The sequence below is a fragment of the Alosa alosa genome, chromosome 4, assembly GCF_017589495.1.
Source record: "Alosa alosa isolate M-15738 ecotype Scorff River chromosome 4, AALO_Geno_1.1, whole genome shotgun sequence".
In the NCBI taxonomy this organism is placed as follows: domain Eukaryota; kingdom Metazoa; phylum Chordata; class Actinopteri; order Clupeiformes; family Clupeidae; genus Alosa; species Alosa alosa.
The window spans coordinates 21,512,239-21,519,738 of record NC_063192.1 but is presented as its reverse complement, the minus strand read 5'-3'; the positions used below and the strand labels follow the sequence as shown (position 1 = coordinate 21,519,738).

The 7,500-nt window shown below is 44.8% G+C and overlaps 1 protein-coding gene across 1 annotated transcript in view; it reads right to left on the bottom strand.

Moving 5' to 3' along the window:
* The window catches only part of LOC125293016 (membrane-associated guanylate kinase, WW and PDZ domain-containing protein 3), a 71,873-nt gene that overhangs the window by 8,449 nt on the left and 55,924 nt on the right, over positions 1-7,500 (bottom strand).

Sequence of the window (7,500 nt, the reverse complement as noted above, 5' to 3'; positions counted from 1 at the left end):
ATAGTATGGATCTGGGCAGCCGTGGCCTACTGGTTAGCACTTCGGACTTGGTTGGGGCAGCCGTGGCCTACTGGTTAGCATTTCAGACCTGTAACCGGAGGGTTGCCGGTTCGAACCCCGACCAGTAGGAACGGCTGAAGTGCCCTTGAGCAAGGCACTAGAGGTCTGCACTCCCGCGGTAGACCCGTGGGTCCCGACACAAAAGAGTGCAGCGCGGGACAACTTTTGAAAGCTCTTTGCGGGAGCGGGCGGGATGAGAGAGGTGCATTCGCGGGTGCGGGACAAACCGATGATTCACTGCACTCCCGCAAATTAAATATGTGCGTAAAATTAAATATGGAAATGATTAAAGTAGTGTTCATACAGTAACTATAGTTCAGCTGGATGTTCTGTTAGGCAGCATTAAAAAACGGGGTTTAAGCATAACTGACGGAGGATGCCTATAGCCTATATTGTTGTTTACGTGGGTTCAATTTGTTCCTGCTGCTCATTGTCAAAACTCAAAAATCGAAAGCATGACAGAGGAAGAGGGCACCAGAATAGGTTGTTAGCCTATATTCAGAACCAAGAAACTGACATCTGGAGTCTTTCTCAGGTGTGTGTGTGCTCCTTTCGTGAGACAGAAAGAAAAACTGAATAGGCTATCCCTCCTGCATGCGGGCTTTAGCGGGCGGGAGCGGGACATCATGTTACAGATGCGGGCGGGAGCGGGGCTGAAAAATTACAACCCCACTGCTCCCCAAGCGCCGCTGTTGATGCAGGCAGCTCACTGTGCAGGGATTAGTGTCTGCTTCACCTCACTGTGTGTACACTCACTCACTCACTCACTCACTGTGTGCTGTGTGTATTTCACTAATTTACAGATTGGGATAAATGCAGAGACCAAATTTCCCTCACGGGATCGAAAGAGTATATATACTTATCTGCCCCTGTTCTGGTATGAATCAGGATCTGATCTGTTAGGAATTAGACTCTAATTTGGTCCAAAGTGATACATTATCTTGCATATATCACAATAAGTCCACATGGTCTTATTGACGATAATTGTCCAGCCAGAAGAAACGGAGCCAGTGGGTTGGTTCTGATTGCGTCAGCAGGCCCCTGATCTCCCTGATTTCCGACCCTGAAGACAAATGAGTTCCAATCTATTACAGCACGTCCCGGTGCGAAGGGAAGGCTTCAATATGGGCCGCTTCAGAGGGTCATTTAATCAGAATGATAAGCTGTTTTAGCTGCCTTGGCTGTCTCAGGCCCCCCCACCCCAACAGATGACTGCCAAGGTGGGGTAATTATTCTCCGGCCACCCTCTCCTGTGATCCCCTCCTCTATCCAACTCAATCATCCACTTCTCCACACTTGTTAAGGAACTTTTACTTTTATTCAATAGGCACAGGATTTTGACCAAAGTGACTAGTAGAGTAGGCCTACTGCACAGATATAGATATTAGATATCGGTATAATATCAGATATGAGTATACATACGAATGTTTGTAAAATATAAGTATATAATATATGTTATAAGGTATAATCATGTGTGCAAAAAAACTGTACTGGCAGCAGGCATGGCTGTAACAGAGGAGCTAAAAAAACTCCAGCAGAGTTGAATGCTAACATAACGCTAGCAGCCAGCCTGGCTGTGATAGCAGAGCTAAAAAAACTCCAGCAGAGTTGAATGCTAACATAACGTTAGCAGCCAGCCTGGCTGTGATAGCAGAGCTAAAGAAACTCTAGCAGGGTTGAATGCTACATGAAACTACTGTAGTAACAGGCTTGGCTGGCAGAGAGAAGAGGCCCAGTAGCATATTACAGCCGTCAATCAATAAAAGTCACAACAGCAGCAAGGCATTACAGCCATTACAAGAGGCTGTGGCCATGGCTGTGATACTTAATGAAGTAATTAACTGAGTTACTGAGGATTGGAATGACTGGACGGCCGCCATGAGGCCCTGCAGGTCAATAACCGGAGCACTGAGCATAGAGAGGAGCAATTAAGCAGTACTGAGCACGTGCAAACGACACGGACGGATAGTACACAGGGAAGAATGAGAAGTAAGAAGCGAGAAGAAAGAAAGAAAGTAAACAGGGTTACATACGAGATATGTAAGAGATGGAGGGTATCTAAAGAGAGTTCTGGAAAACAAGTACATATGTCAGATATAGAGGCTGTCTTGAGAGAGTTCTGGAAAACAGATGAATATGTCAGATACAGAGGCTGTCTTGAGAGTTTTGGAAAACAGTTCCATATGTCAGATACAGAGGCTGTCTTGAGAGAGTTCTGGAAAACAGTTAAATATGTCAGATACAGAGGCTGTCTTGAGAGAGTTCTAGAAAACATTTACATATGTCAGATACAGAGGCTGTCTTGAGAGAGTTCTAGAAAACAGTTACATATGTCAGATACAGAGGATGTCTTGAGAGAGTTCTGGAAAACAAAGCGTGTGCAAAGTCATGAAAATTAATCATGATGAAGGTACAGTCTGCCAGCCACTGTGGCCAGTTGGCTAAAAAGTTAATTTTGTGTTCTATGTTGATACAAAATAAAGAGCTTAAATTCAACCTTAAACTCAACTTTCAATTATTTTTTTATCATGATACTTTTTTGAGAGAGATGAGAGAGGGAGAAAGAGAGAGAGAAAGAGAGTGTGTGTGAAATAAAGATAGAGAAGACAGAGAAAGAAAAATAAACTGAAACAGACAGATGATAGATGGTAGAAGCGCTGAAAAGACAAGAACATTTCAAGGAGACAAGAGAAGTACAAGAGAGTGAGGGAGAGAAAAGAGAGAAGAAAGGTGTAAAATAGATGGAGAAAGAGAAAAGGAGTGAGAGAAAGAGAGAGCAGGAGAAATATGGCACACAATTATTCATAACCTCAGCCAAAAATGCTTTCTGTGGTTTTGGAGCCAATGTCAAACTAATTTCACAATGCACTTTGATGGCATGAGTCATTATTTAAGGGTTTGCTGAGTTGAAAAACTAAGACTGCTGAAGCACTCAAATCCATTTTTAATCAAATAAATCCAAAACACTAATATACCAAAATAGACATATAGCAGTCACAGAATTAACAAATTAATTTAAACAGAATTACCACAGACGACCTGTAATATGCCAAGACATTGCCTGTCTTTCTGCTTTCTCCATGCAAGTGCATTTAATTGGCAAAGTAACATCCTCCGGTCTTGCCAAGGAAGAAGGTTAAAAAAGCCCCCCTCCAGTCTCTCTCTCTCTCTTCCTCTCTCTCTCTTTCTCACAAACACACACACACACACACACACACACACACATCCTACATCATCCATGTGTCCTTGCCCCTGTGTTCGGTCCGTAGTCCCAGAGCTAAAGTCGATACTCCGGCCTCCATTAGTCTGTGCCATTAGCTAAGAACAGCAACTTGTCCTGCTCCGACCTACTTAACCACACATATACACAGCACACAACCACAGACAGATGCACATAGGTATATGGTGGTGTGTGTGTGTGTGTGTGTGTGTGTGTGTCTGTGTGGGCACTTGCCATGACAACCGCATGCACAAGTTTCTTGCAAAACGCAAGTGTGTGTGCAAAGGCAATATCCACTTATTCATACATACACAGAACGTGCGCACACACAAGCAAAAAGGCACACACCTGTACACACACACACACACACACACACACATACAGAACTACACACACACACACACACATACACAAGCAAGTATGCACGCATATGGACACACATACATACATACCTGCACACACCTGTACACACACACACACACACACACACACACACACACACACATCTTTGTACTGTAGGAGGTGGGTAAAGCCAATGGGGGGTTCAACAGTAGAGCTGACTAGGTATTTTCTCTAACAGGGGAGAGGAAAACCTGCTTAGCCTCTGCAACAGTCTAAACTGCCGTCAGACCTACCGCATCTCACAACCATCCTCTCATACCAGTGTGTGTGTGGGTGTGTGTGTGTAATGTTTGTGTGCATGTGCGCTCGTGTGTGTGTGTGCATGTATGTGATTGTGAGCGTGCATGTGTGTGTGTGCGTGTGTGTATGTGTGCTTGTCTCATACATGTATTGAGCTAGCAGTAATGGAGGACAATATTGGTGCAGAGGTGCAGTATTGTACTCCCCCACCCCACACACACACACACACACACACACACACACACTCTCTATCTCACACACACACACACACACACACACACACACACACATATCCACACACACACACCCCTCTAGAGTGACAGCTTAAGTAGGACCGCTCCAACCTGCCTGTCAGTAGAGATCACTAGCCCCAGCGCAGATGGCAAGCTTGGTGTTCGGCTGTTCGCCGGCGCGAGATTGGAGGATATTATTTCTCCCATGATGCATCACAGCGCACTGACTCTGAGTCAGATGGGGACTGCCCCGCGGGGCGACACACTCATTCTGGAGGGGAGGAGGAGGAGAAGGAGTGGGACAACTCAGGTGACATTCATGCAGTTGTGTGTGTGTGTGTGTGTGTGTGTGCATGTGTGTGTTTGTGTGTGTGTGAGAAAGAGAATGAGAAATTATTTTTGGGAACACAGAATCTGTGTGCGCATGCATGAATGTGTTTGTGTGTGTTTATGTCTGTATGGACATATGCGTGTCAGAGAATTATGGGGGAATGCGCTTGGGTATATCCAGGGAGCGTAGGGGGCAGGTGTGTGTGTGTGTGTGTGCATGCGTGTAATGCTTTCGAGAGACACACAGTTAAAAAAAGCCCCGCATTGTCACAGCACCACAAACAAAATTCAAAAACAGCCCCAATGATATTCAATAATCTCCTCTGGCAAATCTCAGACTATCTCTCTCTTTCTGTCTCTCTCTCTCTCTTTCTCTCTCTCTTCCTCTGCCATGTTTGTCTGTGTCTCTCCTCTCCTGTCCTCTCCTCGAGAAGGCGTATGTGTCTTTATCCTGGTAGCAGCTGATTTTGAAGGCACAGTCTTTATATAACAGCATCAACAGCTTCAACAGCATCAACCGCATCCTGACCAGTCGCAGGGCAGCTTAGCGCACAGTGAAAGCAGACGCACGCCGTGGCCCGGTCGCATTAAACTCCATTTCAGCACAAACAGAACATGGAGTGCATCTCAAAGGCTAAGCCTGGACACTGAAGCCTGGACATGCACTGGACAGGGCAGGGCAGGGCAGGGCAGGGCAGGGCAGGGCAGGGCAGGGCAGGGCCAGTGGGGTGCAGATTGCCAGTAAACAACAGTTTGTTCAGTATGCAATCAGTGCACATTCAATACACACAGTCCCATTTGGTTTTTATTACTCCATAAAACGCTGCTTGATGGCATTGACTGAAGGCTCCAGACTCACGCCTATGCATTAAGCATTAGGCATTAAGCATTAAGTTACTGCAATAGTGCAAAACTAGGCACGTTTGGACCAAATCCGCACATGATCAACATCTAGGACTAATGTGCTGGGTTATCCAATCCATTGCTATATGGATGAAGGCACACCATAATCCTACCATAATGAGCACATGTGCTATAACTCTCCACTACCAGGGGAACCATGTCTAGGTTTGACCATTTTTAGTGATAAAGCATTAAAAAAGCATTGACAGTGTAAAGTATAAAGCATTAAAAAACATTGACAGCATAGTATAGAGTATAAGCTATAGTGTGTAGAGTTGAGTGTAGTGTAATCTATAGTTTAGTGTGTAGAGTTGAGTGTAGTGTAATCTATAGTTTAGTGTGTAGAGTTGAGTCTGTGTTGGCCCTCTAAAGTACGCTTGTGCAGCGTGCTTTAAGTGTAGTGTAGAGTTGAGTCTGTGTATAAAATACGCTTGTACAGCATTAAACAAATAGGATTTTTCCCACTACAGAGGCTGAGAAGACCTTTAACGCATCACATTAAGGCATTAACACATCGGAGGCATTAACTCCCCATGAAACATCAACCTCCCCTCTACACCAACCAAACACCAAAGATCTTCTAACACACTGTAGTTTTCACAGGCTGGGATAGTCCATCAACATGCCATCCTACATTGCTTGAGCTATGAAATTTTTAAAACAGCTAACAACCACTCCTGTCTCTTAACCTGAGGAGTGAATTATTTTCCTGGCCCCTTCTAGAATTCTACACGAACGTTTCAGTGTTCTTGGAAAAATCGCAGTGCGGAACTCTCGGTTCGCATTCTAATCACATATTTGTGACCGTACTCAAAGTTTTTTCTTGCCCTCAGTGTCCTAAGCACCTAACTGCTTTCACTCAGGGGGAATCTAGTTTCATGCTAAAACCACTTTGAGCACTTTGAGGCATATTCTTATGTCATGGCGCTCAAACCGGGCTTTGTAAAACTCTTTGAGGTGTATTCTTATGTCATGGCGCTATATAAGTACACAGAAAGGAGAGGGACGCACTTTGCATTTTATTGCAATAAAAATTGTTGTATGCAAAGTGTGGCCTTTTTTTTCTTTCTGATCATTGGCACATTTAGAAACAAAAAAGAGACTGAGTGACACCTGATCCTACCATACAATTCACTATTTAAATAAAACAGAATAGAACTGAACTGAGTTGAACTGAACTGTCTGGAACAGGAACTGTCTCGTGGTAGTAACGAGAGGATGAGGAATTCCCACGGAAATGAAAGAGAAATGAAGGGATAGAGAGAATGGGATGAAAGTGAAGAAAGAACATAGTAATGATGGGGCTTTGACCCGGCGGGCTGTGAGAAGCTTCAGAAGCAGAGGTCCACTACTGGCCCGTCATGCGAGGATTTAAGCCCAAACATGTGAACTGGATAAGACTTTCCAATCTGTCTAAAGTAAAACACCTTTTTCTCTCTCTCTCTCTCTCACACACACACACACACACACACACACACACACACACACACACACAGGAGCCTATACACATGGCTAGCCGCACTCTTACACATTTCAGGATTTTACAGAGCAGAATGCGCATACATACAAACACCCATGGAAACACATTCAGGGCTGATTTACATGGTGCTATGAAAAGAGGTCTGATCATCATCATTAAAACCCCTATTAACACACACACACACACACACACACACACACACACACACACACAGACTGGTGCACACAGTGCGTAAGTAGCGTTCTATATCAAATAAGCCATTTGCATATCCGCATATCCATATGTGTGTTCACAGACACACACACACACACACACACACACACACACACACACTCCAGCACACAGCTGCAATAAAGCCCAAATTGGTGAGTCGTGAGTGCGTGTGACTCCGAGGGGCTGAAGACAGGAGCAGCATATTAAAGAGAGGAGAGATGGTACGCAGAAACCTACCGCAGAAACCAGGGGGGTTACCTTCACACACACTCACACACAGGCATGCTCACACATACTGCATCCCCACACCCATACACGTACACACGCACACACACACACATACACACTCACAAACACAGACACAGGACCAGCATATTAAAATGGGAGAGAGGACACAGGGTAAGGAGAAACCTACTGCA